The sequence below is a fragment of the Coenobita brevimanus genome, chromosome 6 (assembly GCF_032717465.1).
Source record: "Coenobita brevimanus isolate Jiangsu-jjx chromosome 6, ASM3271746v2, whole genome shotgun sequence".
NCBI lineage: Eukaryota > Metazoa > Arthropoda > Malacostraca > Decapoda > Coenobitidae > Coenobita > Coenobita brevimanus.
In genome coordinates this window covers 24,716,007-24,734,342 of record NC_136959.1, presented here as the reverse complement: position 1 = coordinate 24,734,342, position 18,336 = coordinate 24,716,007, and positions in this window count along the sequence as shown.

Genomic DNA, 18,336 nt, shown 5'->3' with positions numbered 1-18,336 from the left:
CTACCTCATGCCTTCCTTACTCCTCTTCCATATCACCTTCCCTCTCCTTTTCTCTTTCTCTCTTTCCCTGCCCACTCTCTTTCTGATCTCTTGCCTCCTCTCTTTTCTTTCTGTGTCTCTCTCCCTATCTTTTCCCTTCTACCCCATTCTCCTTCCCTTCCATTCCTCTCTCTCCTCCCACACAGATGGCTAACACTCCTTCAGCCAAGACGTTATGAAGCGATATTGCCTTCTTGATCTTGTGTGGGATAGTTGGGACGTTCCTGGGACTGGGAAGGGGATGTGAGTGTGGCTCATTTTACTGGTCAATCAGTCCAGTTCTCAATACAGTATAGTTGTTTTCCACTTCCTATTCCGGACCTTCGGCTCTCCTTGCTGCGAAGAGAAATAGATTATATTAAGATGATGATGAGGAGAAGGAGGGGAAGGGGGAGGAAAATGATGATGATGATGATGATGATGTTAATAAAATTAGTGGGTTTAATTCCTATAAAGCCCCTTGTATAATGGCCTTGTAGTGTTTGCATGGTCTGTCACGAAATATGTTGGCCATAGACGATGGCAATGTTTCAAGATTCTAAAGACAGTTTTTTAATTCTCATGTGCTTGGATAAAACATGTGTGTGTGTGTGTGTGTGTGTGTGTGTGTGTGTGTGTGTGTGTGTGTGTGTGTGTGTGTGTGTGTGTGTGTGAACAAGGAGAACTCAGAAGTCGAAGTCAGTAAAAAATCGAGCAAATGTTTGGTTGTGGAAGGGAAATAAATTGTGATTTTCTTTCCTGTCACGATAAATACACTTTGGAAACAGGTATTGGGTAATAAAGCGAAAAGACACAGGTATTATGGGTCCCCTTTTGGATATCACAAAGGCTCAAAGGGAATTTACTCAGCAATGTTTTGATTTTGTTTGCTTTGGTTAGAAGAAAATGAATCAGAATTATCAGTCATTGAGCATTAAGCTGAAAAATATACATAAATCCTCTTTTCAGCTAATCCCGCAGTTTTTTTTTTTTTTTACTTCACACTTTAGGGCTAGTTGGGTCTTGCTATTAAACAATATACATTAAAGATCATTGGATATAAATCAGAATAAAGTGTTATTAATGCTAAGTCAATGGGATCCATTAGTTTTCGTGACATCGTAACTTTTTGATATGCAGTGTTACTTTTTATCTTTCATTTAAACTCAGCAAACCATTGGTAATTTGAAAATGGGGATATAAAATGATAAATGCCCTTCACAGTCAATGGAGTTTCCAGGATGCACACAATGTCCTGTAATTACGGCACGTTCCTCCCACTCCTGTGTATTATACTATATGTAATTCCTACCACTCCTGCGTATTATACTATATGTAATTCCTACCACTCCTGCGTATTATACTATATGTAATTCCTACCACTCTTGCGTATTATACTATATGTAATTCCTACCACTCCTGCGTATTACAGTACAGTATATGTAATTCCTGCCACTCCTGCGTATTACAGTATATATAATTCCTGCCACTCCTGCATATTACAGTATATGTAATTCCTACCACTCCTGCATATTACAGTATACAGTATGTAATTCCTACCGCTCCTGCATATTACAGTATATGTAATTCCTACCACTCCTGAATGTCGCAGTATGCGTAATTCCTACCACTCCTGCATGTCACAGTATAGTATTTGTAATTCCTACCACTCCTGCATGTCACAATACAGTATTTGTAATTCCTACCACTCTTGCCTATTACAGTACAGTATATGTTATTCCTACGGTCCTGCCACTCAGGCATATTACAGTACCGGTATATGTAATTCCTACTAATCCTGCTTATTACAGTACACTATATGTAATTCTTGCCACTTGTGCATATTACAGAATATGTAATTCCTACCACTCCTGCATTATATGTAATTCCCCTGTAACCAGGGCATACCCAAAATCAGCCAAAGCTCCAGGTTTTGTGTACTTAGCCATTACATGGCACATGCAAACTAAAAATCTTATTTGCCATTGGCCAGATTGCTCACTGTATCATTATTGTCCAGAATGCAATTTTCATTCAAATTACCCCGTATTCATGTAAAAAGGACATTTTTCAATACAAGCATGAAGCTGATTTCAAAATTGTCTCAAACTTATTTTATTAGACTGGCTATCAGTGGCATAAAACACAGCTGTCTGGTCCCAGAAGCAGACTAGAATGACGAATACGTTTCCTACATCCAGAATCTTGCAAAACCTGCGAATTCGTTATATGTCTCTTTGAAAACATTTCATTTATTAGACATTTTCACAGAAACAGATATCTTAAAGCATCAAAGAAAACATGATAGCTTTAAAATACCAGGAAAATTATATAAAATTATGGCTTTAGTTTTATTTCAAGAAAGTAAAAAAAAAAAAAAAAAAAACAGCTATCACCCAATTACCACAAGGGACGGTAGGCAGTCGATGTTTTAGACGAAAAAATTGCTCTGTCATTACATTCTTGAATATTAAAACTAGCGTGTGAAATAACAAATGCCCAAAGTTATGTAAGGAGGCAACGCAAGAGAGAGAGAGAGAGAGAGAGACAGACAGACAGACAGACAGAGACAGAGAGATTATTATCCTTGTTAGACTTTGTACGGCACATTTCTGTCTCCTGCCCGTGACCCTCATGTCTTTGTCTGTCTCTAGCACTGTCTATCTGTCTGTCCGTTTGTCTGTCTGTCTGTCTGTCTGTCTCTCCCCCCCTCTCTCTCTGTCTCTCTCTCTCTCTCTCTCTCTCTCCTCAGGGATAAGCAAAATACATGCAATATCCGAACCAAATCAACCAAGCAAAAACAGATGAGATCGCCATTATTCAGACTGAGGAGCAGACAGTCTCAAATTCCCCTCCTTCCCTCCCACCCACGTATTTCCTTCTCACTTTTTCCTCCTTCCCTCCTTCACCACCAACTTTCCCTCACCTTCCTGTCTCTTTCCTTTCCATCCCTCGCCCCGTCCTTCTTTCCTTCTTCACTACCACCCCTCCTTCCTGTCTTCTTTCCGCCACTCTTCTTCATCCACTTCTTCACATAATAGATATTTGCTAGTGCTTCAAAAGGGCACTGACCTTGCCTGGTGAGGGGCAATAACCGCCGGACAGAAACGACCACAGGAGAGAAGCGAGGAAGAAGGTAAAAAAGAAAATGAGAGGAGCCAGGGGGAAAAGGGTTAATGAGATGCGATTTGGGCATAAAGGACATGAAGGTGTAAAACGAGAGAGAGAGAGGGGGGGGGGAGAAGGATACGTAACAATGGTAAAGGAATATGAGGAAAAATAGGGAGAAAGGATCATACCACACACTTCAACTCCACCGAATCCAACTCACACCACACACTTCACCCTACCCTACCCACATCACACACTTCCACTCTACCCTGCTCATCCCTTGCCACACACTTAAACTCTGCTTACCTTATCCTCGTCTCGCTTACAGCAGTCATACTCACACTGTCTCCATTTATTCCATCCACTACAAACTCAACCTATTTCAACATATAAACACAAGTTCATTCCCAGCCAACCTAATCTTTATCATTCACTTCAAGCTTCCCTCTTTACTCAAGTCACCGTCCTGAACTGCACCATCCTGTTTATTGTAGTGCCTCCCCTCCCCTCTTCCCCACTACAGTGTTATCCTTGACACATCTGGAAGTACAGTCCTGATGAAAAGAATATGTCCAGCATCACTGAACTGGCCAAACCATCAGTATGTCCATCATCAATAATCTAGTCAAACTATTAATAACTCCAGTATCACTAAACTAGTTAAGTTGTCATTATCTGCAGGATCACCATTTCCGGCAAACTGTCAATTTCTTGCCGTCATTTGATCACCCCCTGAAGGCACTAAATGTCACAATCACAGACTATGTAAGAGTAACTGATGCAGGTTGGTACACGGCTAACTTCATGTCGCTCAGAAAGTAGATTCAGTACAAGGAGAGATAGTGATGTGGGTTTAGGGAATTGTGTGGTACTGGTTGCGAAGACTGGTGGTGGATGAAGCTGTTGATAAGACAGTGTGGCCAATATCGAGGAAAGCACCAAGAAAACTGGGCAAGATCAAATGCCAGACCCTATAACTCGAAAAGAATTTATTAGTTTTAGGCCAAATTAGGTGCGAGGACAAGGGGTAAGGCAAGGATGAAGAAATTTGGTTTTCAGACAAATGTTTCAAAGTTCAAAGTCTCGAGGTAAAGTCATTTCAAACCGTTTTCATTCCAGCTGGACTAAAATTGGTGTGAGGATTGAGTTTCAAAAATATACGGAATAAACTGAAATTGAGGACAGTCAGTCGAAGGTACAGGTCTCAAGATTAGTCAGGTGTTTGGTCCTTAAGTCAGTTGTAAGGCATGGGAATTGCACTTGCTGGGAGTTCTTTGTTTCCCTTGCTTTTGTGTGCTTGTGTTCCTATTTTATATCATGTCCTCCTCATGTAATGGTGATGAGAGAAAAAATGGTGATAAATCTATATTACAAAAGCAGTTGTGCCATGCTATTTGTGTGTGTGTGTGTGTGTGTGTGTGTGTGTGTGTGTGTGTGTGTGTGTGTGTGTGTGTGTGTGTGTGTGTGTAAATTTAGAGTTCATCTGGTGGAGGTTGTTGGCCAGTTGGGTAGGCTGGTGGGCAGGCAGGGTGGGGTAGGGTTGGCAGGATGGACAAAGTGAGTAAGGTTGGTGGAGTGGGTGGGTGGGCTTGGATGGGATGGGTAGGGGGGTGGAGAGGACAGGTGCATGAGTGGATTGGTGGGGTGGACAGGGTGAGAGAGGTGGTTGGACTGGGTTAGTGGCAGAGTGAGTGGGTGGGTTGGATAGTTTGGGGTGGCTGTGGATAGGAGCAGAGACTGGGATAAGGTGGGTGAAAAAGCAGGCAGGCTGGGTGGGTGGGTTGATAGGTGGGGTGGGTGAGGGGTTAGGGTATGGGGATGTATAGAGGGAAAGAAGTCCATGAGGATTAAGTCCATGGTGTGAATAGGTCCATGGTAGGAATAGGTTCATGGGGATTAATGGGCCCCAAGTAGGAACATGGGTCCAATGGGCAAAAATATGTCCATGAGTGAAATAGGTCCATAGGAGAACACTGGTCCTTGTGTTGATTCTATGCTTCTGCTTGGGGAGAAAATAGCTCCATGAATTAACATAGGTGTATGAAGAGAATGGGCCGATGCGAAAATATTATGTCAGTGGGTAAATTATGTCTATAATGGAAAACAGATTCATGAGAAAAGTGTGTTTACGGTGAAAAAGGCCCAAGGGGAAAATATCTATGAACGAGAGTACATCCATGGGAAAACTAAGTTCATGGATAATTTGGCGTCCATGGAAGAAATAGGACCTTAGGAAGAAATGAGAAGTGGTGAAAAAGGTGAATATGGAAAATATTTTCATGAGCAAAAAACTGATCCAAAGGAAAATGGGATCATTGGGTAAAGTAGGTTCTATCTATCTATCTTTCGACTGCCAGACACCTTAATCCCCTAAGGGGTTGCCACAAACAAATCACCTTCATGTCGCCCTGTTCCTCGCCATTTCACTGCCCTGCTCCCAGCTCATAACCCCCTCCCTCATATACCTCTCCACTCCATCCCTCCATCTCATCCTTGGCCTCCCCCTCCACCTAACTCACATCCACTCTCCTCGTCAGTCTCTCGCTCTCCATCCTCTCCACATGGCCAACCCCCCTCAGTGTGTTTCTCCTAACGCTTCCTATCACATCCACATCTACACCACAACGCTCCTTCATTTCCTGAGGTTCATGGTGGAAAATACTTCCATGGTGGAATTAGGTCGTCGCTGTCATTGTCGTTTTGTTTATAAAGGTTCCAACAGGCTTGCATGCACTGGCTTTCGTCAGTCAGTGGTGGCTCTCTATGCTGTTCGATCTCTGGCAGCCTCCCTGTTCAGTCCCTTATCCCTGAGGTCACACTCTATGACCTCGTCCCAGGTCTTTCTCGGTCTGCCTCTTGCAACCCTACTCCCAGCTTTCACACTTCTCACTTTCTGCACCCAACGGTCATCCCCATCCTCTCCATATGCCCAAACCATCTCAATCTAGCCCTCCTCGCCACAGTACCAATACACTCCAGTCATATCCTTCCTCTCAACTTTTTCATCTTAAGCCTAGATCCCCAAGGCCTCGCATTCAAGAACGCACTGCACATCCACCTTATCAGTGTCGTTTCTGTGCGTTTGAGCCTGCGAATATTCTTTTCCTTTACTGCCCAGGTCTCACTACCATACAACATTACACTCCTAACACATGCTGCATATAAAGATCCCTTAGCACTGAGAGAGAGCCCTCTCAGTGTCAGGATAGGCAGCAGTTCTCTGAAGTTCTTCCAACCACTCCTTACTCTAGCCACAGAGCTAGCTTTAGTCCCACCTCCAGCACATAACATGTCTACCAAAGAACAAAACTCCTCCACCCACTCAAGAGGCCCACCAGCAAGGTCAATCCTTTCATGCCTGACAATTTCCATATGCTCTCCTCGACAAACCGCACACAAGAAATCAGCGTTATCTCGCAGTCTGCCTTTAATACTACCACGTCTCTTATGCACCCACTTATCACAAACACTACACAAGATGGAATTGCCTCCCACGCTCTTGTGGCACACTGCGCTTGGCCGCTCTCCCTCTTCTCTGACAATACCGCCACCAGCCCTAGATACTATCACTTTTGTTTGTTTGATTGCTTGTTTCTTTGTCAGTCTGTCTTTCTGTTTGTTAACAATTTTACGCAAAAACTACTACTGCGATTTCACTATAATTACAGGGATGATGGGCTACGACCTTCTGACCAACTGATTAAATTTTGGGCCCAGGCCGTAGACCCAAAAAATGTAAAAAAAAAAAAAAATCGTTTCTTCACCATATCACCTTTTAAATTCGTCATAATGACCTGAAACCAAAACCTGAATGTGCATCTTTCAAATCTGCATCCTATAACATGCCTCATTACATCAGGGGGGTCGTCCCCCAGTTAGCGGTAGGGGGGTCATTGTCAGGTGGGTCGAGCCTAAAATTTCAAATGGGCATAAAATCGTCAATTTTTATTCGATTTACTCCAAAGCTGATATGTAACATCTTTGCCTAGATATCCTGTTGTGTTTATACGTCAGCACTAAAATGACTGCTTTGGCACCGCTTCTTGTTATTTTTTAGTGTTATTCCAGTGACTGAAGGTTCCATTAGCTAACTACATTATCATCAAGAATACATGAGGCTAACGCGAGGCAGCATTGATCTTCACGTGGAGTGCTCCCACACCAGTACACCAAAGCAACTGGACAGTGCCAGAAGCAGACGTGAAGTGCGAGGGATCAGTGTTACCAGAATTTAGTAACATAAAGCAAGAAAGAAGAGAATAATATCCATAATTCCAAACAACATTACTATTCTTCCAATTCTTGCTTCTAGCTTCTTCGTACCTCGTGATGAATTACAAACTTCTGATAAATTTGTCCATATACTTGTTGAAATTCCTGGGAGGATTTCCGTTTCGTCAGTCACGAAACAAGCCAAGTTTTCATTCTAAGACATTTATCGGCATGCAAAAAAAAAATTGTGTGATAGACTTTGGAGGCAAGGGTAGCATCAGAGAGGAAGGATGGATTGATTCCCTAGCCTACTCACCCACGACCACCTTGTATCAGACCAGCCTAGGATGGACACTGTGGTCCTGTGTCGTCACACTCCTACTTGTTTGCTACCTTGTGTTTTGCTTTATAGAGATGACAGTGTTTATCGACCAGTACTACATTCTTGAGCCTACCATGTCTGTGGCCATGCTAGTATCTAACATTACTAATAGTACGCCATTAGTAACAGTAATCATAATTTTGATTACTCGCAAAGCCAAGGCAGTTCGCTTGGTCTCCAGGATTCATTCGTTGATTCATCGTTATGAACCAGTCCCAGAAAAATTCAGCTCTCACTACCTCCTCATAATCAGTGAAACCTTGATGTTGGTGGGGGTTTGTAGTATAGTGAGTCTGCCGTGCTCGTCTACTACTTTTGGCTTTGCATTTGGTGTAAAAGAGATGTGTATTGCATTACTGCTATACTTTACAAATACCTTCATAATAACTTTCCTCTACTGGGTGACTGATTTTATGAGTCAATTCTGCAAGGCAGTGAGAATATCAGTTAACAAAATAATTTGCTTGGAGTCACCCCAACACGTTAGTTTACCATGCAGTTACCAACAGACATCTGTAGTGGGCTTACGAGACTCCCAAAGACGTCAGCTTCTGAAGGCGACTCAGGAGAAGCTGCTGGAGATACACTCGCTCCAGCGCCATCTACTGGACTATCTGGGCCTCCCACTCACCCTCAGTATGCTCACCGCCGTCATAAATACTATCATGACCTCATACTTCTTCATCGGCGTCCCGAACCTATCACCACAGGAGTATTATATAAATCTGTCGTTCGCTCCTCTATCAGTCGTTCCCATTATCACTCTGACCAACATTCCCTCCTTGTTGTTTATTCAGGTACTGTTCTATGTGTGTGTGTGTGTGTGTGTGTGTGTGTGTGTGTGTGTGTGTGTGTGTGTGTGTGTGTGTGTGTGTGTGTGTGTGTGTGTGTGTGTGTGTGTGTGTGTGTGTGTGTGTGTAGTTATTCTAAAATATTTTTGGTTGTTGTCAAATCAGAAAAGAAAGAAAAAAGATCGGAAAAAAAATATTTTGAACTGGCAATCTGACATTGTCACAAACATCCTTATAATTAACATTTCATATTTCAGGTTGAGAAACTGAGGCTTCAGCTCCAAACGTTTCTTTTCCACGAAGAGGACCAACACACTAAAGGCAAGGTTAGGAATATAAATATAAATATATACATACATACACACACACACACACACACACACACACACACACACATATATATATATATATATATATATATATATATATATATATATATATATATATATATCATCATCATCATCATCCAATCCTACGTTGCCCCATGAGGAGCGTAGGAGCCCTGGGCTAGGCAGTTGGTCCTGACATTTAAGATGAGAGTGACCAACCTCACTCATCCCTGAGTGGCATTACGTGAGCAATAGACCCTAACCATCCCTTGGATATAAAACTTCGGCTCAATCCGATTGGAGCACAGTAATTGCCCACTAAATCACCAGGCGCCAAAATTTGGTTATATGTTTACCACCCAGCGTAGTAAATGGTTTCCTGGTGTACAGGAAACCATTTGGATTGTCACTCAGTGTAGAGTCACCCACATGCAGAAGGACGAGGAAAGAATGATGGAATGAAAGATAGAAGAGAGAGTGTAAAGTCACACGTAGGCAGAAAGACGAGGAAACACTGAAGGAAAGACAGGAGAAGATGGAAGGAAACAAGGATTGAACTGAAAGGACAGCACCCGAGGGCAGCACTACATTGAGTAAGTAGATGGTGAGCACCCCCACCTACCACTAATATATATATATATATATATATATATATATACATATATATATATATATATATATATATATATATATATATATATATATATATATATATACATATATATATATGTAACAGCCGTGGCTCAGTGGGTTAGAGCGCTCCACTCTGACCGAAGGGTTGGAGGATCGAATCCACCCAAGGGTCATTGGTAGACATCAGGCAGGGCATCCGGTCATAAAATGCTACACGCTCCAGTCCAAAGTCCTCTACCCAGGGGCAATGCCTTAGCCCTTCGAGGATACGTGGCGTAAAAAGAACGAAAAATATATAATATATATATATACTGTATATATATATAATATTTCATGGCATATATTGTACCCATAACCAAACCAAGGAGCTTGACAATGAAAATTCTGGCCACAAACCTACTTAACCCGTCACGTCCCGAGCTATTTCGCACCTCTGACACCCCCCAATCCCGAGCTATTTTCGAAAAAAAAAAATTTGGCTAAAACCTCCGCTTTTGGTGAGAAACATTGAAAATTCATATAGAAAAATCGCTCACCTGAGGTTTAAAATACTCGATCCAGGTACCAGTACCTCCTTACCTTACTGGATTTTCTAGCAGGCTGGCACCAAAGAAAACGAATTCCATGGGAGGGTAACTATTTCACAACACTCATAAACGGTATTTATTTATTTACTTGGTACGAATTTATATGTAGTACGAGAGTATATTGGTTTTCAAACAGTAATATAGGCATTATAAGCATTGTTTCACTCACTAACTCATCACCATACCTGACCTTTTTTTGCCACGTTACCTGATCATCATTTCTGACTGTTTCTTCCTGTAATGCTATGTAAACTTTGTCCTCCACATTGTCATCGATTGGGGAATCACTGTGGCCCTGAATGTATTGGCCAGGTCACTGATAACAGGTGAAATGCCGAGACAATGGCGTGCAGGGGGGGAGGTTATGCAGTGTAAGGCATTGTCCCCAATTGGCATCTTGTAGAGGAATAGAGGAAGGTGTCCCGTGTATACGTACAAAAAATCACGCGCAAAAATTGAAATTTGTGCAAATTATGAACCTTGCAATTGCGCAATGTACTAGTACGTCATTAGGACTGGCAAATGCAAAATGTTGCAACGTACCCATACATCGACGGGACGCCTCGGGTTAACGAGAAGATGCACATGAGCAGATTACTGTCATATATTATTCTTCCCGCAGTTTCCTGGCTGGCCTTTAGGGTTAATATGAGGTAAAAGCATTGTGGTTTGCAGGGCTAAGCTGAAGATTACATTTGCAAAACAATGTCTGACTAGTTCACTGCACACAGTTTACAGATAACCCTATTTACCTATACAAATTTCAACTGTGCGTTTCTGTGCACCTTTATAGGGAACAGGAATAAGATGGTTGCAACATAAGAGCTGTCATATCTGTAGGTCATCACTATGTAAGGGTGACGACTTACAGAGATGACAGTTGTTAAATTGCGAACTCACTCTTTCAAAAGGGTTTCTTGTAAGCTTGGAAAAAGTAACATCATCATTAAGCCAGTCATTCATTTTAGATAAATAATCACTCTTGCTTGCTCTTAAACTGAATTCCTTAATCTGTCTTTCCCACAACCTGTGATGTTCAGTTTTTCCTCTTCAGTTTCTCTGGGATCTTGTCTTGGCGTCATTTTTGCTCAGCTCTGTTTTGACAGGAGAAAATTTTCTAGATGTCATTCTGCACATCGTTTTCTTTGTCATAAATGAATCCGTTTCCTTTACGACAGGAATATGATAGAAAGGTTATTTTCATGTACAACAGGGTCTTACCAGTTATCTACTGCCACTTCCCTTTCATTGTTTTTACAGCAAAACTGATGTTGGACAGGTACTTCTTGTTTTGGCTCCACTGCCTGATTATTGAAACGTCCCCCATCTCTTTCCTTCTCTCTCAAAACGAGAATAGTGGACTGCACGAAAAGATCAACTTCATCCTGCAGTCCACCAGCTTCACATTCAGAGGAGCCTGGGGTTGCCGTTGCTACTACTTAATGTAAAATAATGTTTCACTACGACCTGGATTTAAGCATAGGAATATTTGGAGCAGATTCGGGAGGTGTTGGAGGTAGTGGCTGAGTGGCCCGAGTTCCGAATGTGTCGACTCTTCACATTGGCAAGAGCTCGCCTTCTGGATGTGAGTATTACTGGAATCATCACCATCATCATCATCATTATCATCATCATTATCATCATCATCATTATAATCATCATCATCATCGTGAGATATGTGTGTAAAATACTGGCAGTAAGACAAACACTAGGGAAGCATGTGGGAAGGGCCATAAGATGTAAAAACACATTTAGATCTTGAAAAGGCATATGACGAAGTGAAAGGAGAGCGCTAAGGAAGGTGTTAGGTAATCATAGTGTGGAAGGAAAATTAAGAAATGCAATAAAGATATTCTGTGGCATATGGGGAGCTTGTGGGTAAATACTGAGGCACAGAACAGCCAAGGGATCGTCCTTCAAGAACGACCTGAAAACCCTGCACAACCACCAAACACCAGCATGACTTCTATATAGACCTAATTAGAAAGATTCCTCCCCGAACCTCACTTTAACTACCTCAACACTAGCCAATCGAAGCTCCTGGAAAATAGTTCACAGCCTTACATCTGACCGCCTCCCCAGAATTATCTCATACACAGTAAAATGAATGGATCTTGAATTTGGCTCTCTGTTATCTTATTTTTGTTTTGCTTGGAAGGAACAATATGCAGGCTCCTGGCCTTTGCTTCCTGCTTCCTTGCATAAAAGAAGGCCATTCAGAAACAGGACAGGCATTCACAAATTACAAGTAGGCTAATTGGACATTATTAACACAAGACGAAGAACAAGTACTTAAAACTTTCATCCTGGACTCTTTTCCCAGACACTGACAAAGCAGACACAACCTTGAACAGAATCATACAATTGTTAGCAAATAATGTATCCCGAATGACAACAACAGAAACTTCAAACCCCAACTCTTTCCTTCAAATAGAACAACTCATCAAGGAAAGAAAAAGATTAAAGGGGAAAATTCATCTGAACCCATCAGAAGTAGAATTCTTGCAAAACCAAATTATCACCAGTACTGAGTTGATCAAAACATGCAAGTAAGACAACTGGAAAAACACTGTGGACACCCCTGATCAACGGATAAGAAGTGACAGATTCTGGAAAACTAAAACACCCACACATCCAAAAGAACCCCCACCAACTCATGAAGTCTTGCCGAACAGCGATGGACGGATCCCTGTTATGAAGCGACACGTAAACAACCGTATTCCGTATTACGTATGCACCAGATACACACAAACACCAATCCTCAAAAGCCATTAACAAATAAAATGAAGGAAACGCAAACATTTCACTTCTTCTCACAAAAGTCTGACAAATAACAAACATAAAATAAACCAGAACAGCAGGACCGGCCATATATCAAACATTCACTTGACGCGACATATCCCTGATGTGAGAAATAGAGCAGTTACCATCCTTCTATTCACGTCAGAAAAAACAGCATGTACAACAGTATTTCATCATATACTATAGAACAATAACACTGATCTGTACATCATCCAAAATCATGGTAAGATTAATTACAAACAACGACATCCCGACATCTCTCTACTTGACTCCCAAAAGAATTCCAACTTAAGCACAAAACCACTACACGCATCTCCAAATTTCCCAACTCATCCTAAACGGCTTCAGCAAGACCCAGACCCCATCAAGAGCTGCACTAACAACGACAGACATATAGCTTTCGATACAGAGATAACACATACCTTAACAAGCAAAATCTTGGCTACACATATGGAGGACGACGATAAGAAATGCCTGGCCAACTTCTCAGGGAGACAGGCCCAGACACTCTTCAGATTCCTAATGCTAGCCATCATGTCCAACAGGTATAGTTCTTTCATCCACACATTTTAACCTTGCCCTCCACGTCCTACCAAGTCCTCTTCATTCAGTAACGGTCCTGTCCTCTGTTGATTACCTAACGCAGCTTCACAACACTTCGAAGCTCAACGAACAGTAAGCCAGTGCCAACACTACCTACACTCACTGTAACACTGAGTTAAAATAGAATGATCACTTTACCTACAAAATCAACAATAATCCTCTTCACTTAATCTCCTTTAATTAATTATTCTCACCGGAAAAACACCCCAAAGTTAAAGGAAACACTTTGAAGATACATGACCTTTCGTCAAAATACAAACAGCATCAGTGGAAAGACATCTAGTAAACTCCATGTCCTGAAAACACACGCAGTCACTAGTTTTGGAAGCGGAAAGAATCTATGGCACTGTCTATATACAGTTCATTACAACGACAGTGCACTTTACAAATCCAAGCTGGACCCCGACCTCAACCACCACAAACATGGAAAATCGTTTAAGAGCACAGAACATTGCATAATAAATAGTAAAGGAACGCCGTAAGACCAGAAATACAGTTGTTTATTATTATTATTATTATTATTATTATTATTATTATTATTATTTAGTATCAGTATTAGTATTTCTACTATAAGACACTAAATATGAGCCCCATTGAAGAGCCTCTAAGCAGGTTATCAATTTCAAAGGGATCCAGTTGGAGGTACAAACAGCGATGACGCAATTCCTGTCTGAGAAATTAATTAACCCCTACAAGAAACGCATAAACACTCTCCGTATCCACAGTATCATTAGGAAGAGTGTAATCCCGGAGTTTAGTGAGTGAGGGCATAAAACACCCAGAGTACTGTGATCAACTATATGTAACGCAAGAAAAAGCCTGATGAGTGCTCCATTTAAACTGAGAGCCATGTTGAAAGCTCTTATGTTTACGTGTGGTCCTCTTCTCGTATCCCATCCGCTGGGAAAGGATGATGATGATGATGATGATGATGATGATGATGATGGCAGAGAAATATCCAGTCGCCAATCCTTCCTCAAATGGTTCGGGAGAACATTAGTACTGTATTCAAAGTAATGCCAGACAATTTCATTCAGCCGAATGAGGAATAAAAGCCTCAGTGTTAATACGGCTATCTGTAAACCCGTCCACGGTAGGGTCAACTCTAGGACTCTCTCCCAAAACATTATTCAACTTGAGAGAAGGTCTCAGAAGCCTAAGTGTATTATTTTATGTGTGTCGTTGTGTTTCAGATCTTCAGCTTCGTCGCAACCTACCTGGTCATCCTCCTGCAGTTCCGTCTCACTGAGGAACCATGAGAGTCTCCTTTACACCCCAGTCTCCTTTACACCCCACCTCACCCCAGCACACCCAGCACCACCACCCTGCAGCCTAGCATACCTTAAACTGGCTGGTGTAAGATAGAACTTTTATGTAGTTAGTAAGGATGATAACAAACTCTGCTAGACTGATACAATGCACAGTGACCCCTAAGAATTTACTTTATTTCAGTACAGTGAATATCATAGCAAAGCCCCCCCCCTCATCCCATTGTAGTACTGCTGATGAATATGTTAAATTATTGTACTTCTGCACATTTTTTTTATTATTATTATTTAGATCATTATTAAAACTGCTGTTCATTACAAATACGATATATTACTTGACAATAAGAACAGAGGGAAAAACAGTAGGGAAATAAATGTATCAGAAACAGGTAGCTGGTTTCTTCTTGTAGTTATGACGTGGAAAATCAAGCACTTCGAAAAAAGATCTGGAAACTTTCGTAGCGCATGAAATGTAAGTAAAATTAACATAAATTTATCCCCGAATCAGCAACAATACTAATTCCTTAAAAAAAAAAAAAAAAAAAAAAGTATTTCAGGTTTCCCATTTAATTACCTTCTCTTTGTTTGGGCAGAAGTAGATTGCCCTACCGACATACTGCTTTTTAGTTAGACGTGTAGTTTTCTCTAATGCAGTGTGATATAAGTTAGACGTACTGTTCTTTACTATTAGGTACTCAGTAATTCTCATATCTATGTAGAAAACTTTTTCTGGGTATTCGGATCACATTATATCTACTTATCGATACGAATAGATGTGTGTGTGCGTGGATGAGTATATTGGTAATGTGTCATCCTGTCTCGGCTACCCCTCTTTCTTTGGGGGAAGCAACTTAGTGTACAGATAGATAGACAGATCAACGCCTATCGTCCATTGGCAGTAAAACTTTTGGCACGTTTTTAAGCAACTAAACCCAGTGCTTGTAATCATATTCTGCTTATCACTTGCTTTCTTTAGCTTCGAAACACCGCAAACATGTGGCCATTGCACATACTGACCATAGTAATACAGATAATTACACCAGTCTGCTGTATATCCTTATGGTAGTAAATGCTTTAATCACTGATTGCCTATTATAATCCTCTCGGTACAAATGAATTATCAGTAGCATGTCTCAACGTCATCATGGGGAGAGCAAACGCCGTGGCCCGAGTAGCCTCACTCAGCCTCCGACTCCGCCCACGTGGGTCCTTTCGTGCAACCCTCCAGGCAGCTACTCTTCCCCCTCTGAGTATTTGTCGACATGAATAGTCAGCCTGCTCTAGCCATGAACTCTGTGGTCTTCCCATTGGTCTCAACTCTGGATTAACTCTCTTAGCGATGACACTGTGAACAGAGTTAGCGCTGACGTAATATGTGGGAAATAGGCCTTGATTCAGTCAAAGTGTGCGTCCACACTTGCTCGAAACATGTGATCGACGAGATGAAACGAAGCACCAGGTTAGTGCTGCTGTATTATTCGAGTCTGAACGTTGGATGGACCCCTAAGCCTCCTTTCCTCGTGGCTATCACATGTTTAGGGGCAAATGTGTCCGTACCTTATCAGAGTACTCGCTCGTTACGTAGCCGGTCGTACCAGTTGTATCCCCTGATCCCGCAGGAGTCAATTCGCCACTTCATGTCCCACAACTACAGAGTAAGGCACCAGAACTACCACCACCACTATCACAACTACCACCACCACCACAGCTACCACTATTTTCGGAACACCAGTACCTTGGAGATGTAAATTTTCGTCCTACACAAATAACGGCAACGCTAAATATCCCAGCTGAGTGTATTCATTACCAGTGCGACAAGAAATCTCATCTGACCTACCGTTATTATATACAGTGGTGATAATGATGGCGTTTTAGGTGATGATGATCCCAGTTATGATGATTTTTGATGATGATGATAATGCTTATGATAGTAATAACGACTGTAATATATTAGTTGTGCTACATTGAACTTATTTTTGCCAGTTCGTCACCATCCTCCCTGCTTGCCTATTCATCGTTGCTGTCTTATCTGTAAATGCTGTCATCTTTTACATTTTTTCTGAATTTTTCTTTCCCCACCATCTCCCACATCCCTCCTTCCTTTTTTCACCTTAGTCTTGGTGTTGTGTCCCTCGGTTCCCTTTATTTCCTTTCCACTCTCTTGCCTAATACTTCCCCCACCTTCACCTTTTTCGGCTTTACGTTTCCTGCTGCTTTCTTCCCCCTTTCCACTTCTACTTTCTAGCCCCACCACTTCTCCCTGCCCTTCTCCAGCTGTCAGAGAGGAAGGAGCTTGTTTTTGAAGTGGCAGCACTAAGGCCAGCTGGCTAGGTCACTCTATTTCCTCCACGGCGTGAGAGTTACTATAGTCTGTTTTATTTCATCTGACGGAACAAAGGCACACTTACAACTTGAATGCTAAGTCGTGGTTGCATAGAACTGGACAAGCCTCAGTCATTAGGGATGAATGCGTCTCCTTGGTTACCAGTCAAACCGATCCTCGAATATAACAATGCACGGCTATAATTGAGCTGAAGGATTTGGGATCTTTGTTAAATTAAAACCAAAGCGTTTATATTTCCTCATCCACCACACCCGCTATGTTGTGGCCAGAGCACCCAGGACAAGGACCCCTCTCCTGAGTGCTGAGTAACCCGTTCGTTCGTTCGTTTACAGATTTCTTGCACCTGTAGTGCAGGCCGGGCCATACATTAGCCCGGTCAGTGGGGTATGGGCTGACTTAAAAAATAGTAAGGGAGAAGACAGGGCCTGGGGATTGCCCAGCACACACACCCTGTCTTCTGTCTGGCTTTGTGGTGTGTGTGTGAGTGACCCAGTGAGGAACGATGCAGGCCGGCGGTCACATATTCATTGGATGGCGTATGGGTATTTCCGACGTCCATGTATCTCGAATACGGGTGCTTTGTATGAGATGGAGGGTCAGGCCAGACGGCCGGTTATTCAATACTGGCGATACGGTGGGGTACGGAACGGAAATTGGTGCTGGACGTTTTATTTTTGTTAAACAGTATGGTACGAAATTGCGGTAAGATATTTTCCTTAATGTATGGTGCCGTATTTTTCATAATTATATATATATATATATATATATATATATATATATATATATATATATATATATATATATATATATATATGTGTGTGTATATATATATATATATATATATATAAGACTCCCAGTCTTGGGTTACATTTTGCAAAAGGTGTAATCGAGGGATAGTCTCGTAACCCAATGTAGGACTTCCACTACTACTACTACTACCGCTACTACTACTACTACTACTGCTGCTACTACAATAAATAAGTAGAATGGCTGAACAGAAGGAAACACCCCTCTTATTCATTTAGCAAAGTATGAACACTCTGTTATATTCTTAGTATGTGGTGCGCTATCGTGGCCAAGGCTGTATTTTAAAAGAAGTCAACTTTCAGCATAATTTTCAATAACATTCCGCTGGTGCAAGTGCCCTCCAAGCCTCTGGATAGGGTCGTAATGGTCATCAGTGTATGGGGCAGGGGTGTCAGTGTATGGGGCAGGGGTGTCAGTGTATGAGGCAGGGGTATCAGTGTATGGGGCAG